A 1,209-nucleotide genomic window follows, 5' to 3' on the forward strand; every position below is an offset into this window, starting at 1 on the left:
AATTCTCTCTCACACACAAAAAAGAGAATGTGTACAGTTTTCCTACCCTATCCTTTCAATGAAACATTTCCTTTTGAACAAGACATACTATATTATTGCTATACTCTAGACATGCATCTCATAAAAGAAAAGAATGCATACATTCCTATGAAAAAGTATACTTGAAGCTTTTGCTTGAATTGGGAAGAGAAATCACTAGGTGGCTTCTCAGAGTCTTCTGAACCCAAGATTCAATAAAGGTTAAATGGTGTGAAAGGGATTCCTGAGAATCATTGAGTCTTAAAGCTACAGGAAAACTTGAAGCCATCAACATTTGAGTTTAAAAAGTTGTAGTCTAAAGCCTAATTCACCTATTTTAATTCTATTAGAAACGTATGAAACCTTTGGAGCACTTCCCTTCTTTTGTTTGATTTATTGTTAGAGTGTTTTCTTGGAGGTAGAGCAGGCATCAACATCCCTGTTTTATTGACCAGAAAATGGAAGTGATTCCAAAGCGAACGCAAGGCCAGGCAGGATGGAAAGTCCATTCCTGCAGGCATCTGATAATCTTTCTATAACATCACTGTTTGTCGCAATGGATCTTGCCAAGATTTTCTAAAATCAAATAAACAAAACAAAAATTAATTTTGATTCTCTTTAGGAGAAAGCAGGAAAAGACCTCTCTGACCTCAGCCGTAGCAATCTCTTACTCGACACATCCCCAAAGGCAAGGGAATTAAAAGCAAAAGTGAATTACTGGGACCTTATGAAGATAAAAAGCTTCTGCACAGCAAAGGAAACAACCAACAAAACGAAAAGGCAACCAACGGAATGGGAAAAGATATTTGCAAATGACATATCGGACAAAGGGCTAGTATCCAAAATCTATAAAGAGCTCACCAAACTCCACACCCGAAAAGCAAATAACCCAGTGAAGAAATGGGCAGAAAACATGAATAGACACTTCTCTAAAGAAGACATCCGGATGGCCAACAGGCACATGAAAAGATGTTCAGCGTCGCTCCTTATCAGGGAAATACAAATCAAAACCACACTCAGGTATCACCTCACGCCAGTCAGAGTGGCCAAAATGAACAAATCAGGAGAGTATAGATGCTGGAGAGGATGTGGAGAAACGGGAACCCTCTTGCACTGTTGGTGGGAATGCAAATTGGTGCAGCCGCTCTGGAAAGCAGTGTGGAGGTTCCTCAGAAAATTAAAAATAGACCT

The sequence above is a fragment of the Herpailurus yagouaroundi genome, unplaced genomic scaffold (genome assembly GCF_014898765.1).
Source record: "Herpailurus yagouaroundi ecotype Mexico unplaced genomic scaffold, PumYag 100, whole genome shotgun sequence".
Classification (NCBI taxonomy): Eukaryota; Metazoa; Chordata; class Mammalia; order Carnivora; family Felidae; genus Herpailurus; species Herpailurus yagouaroundi.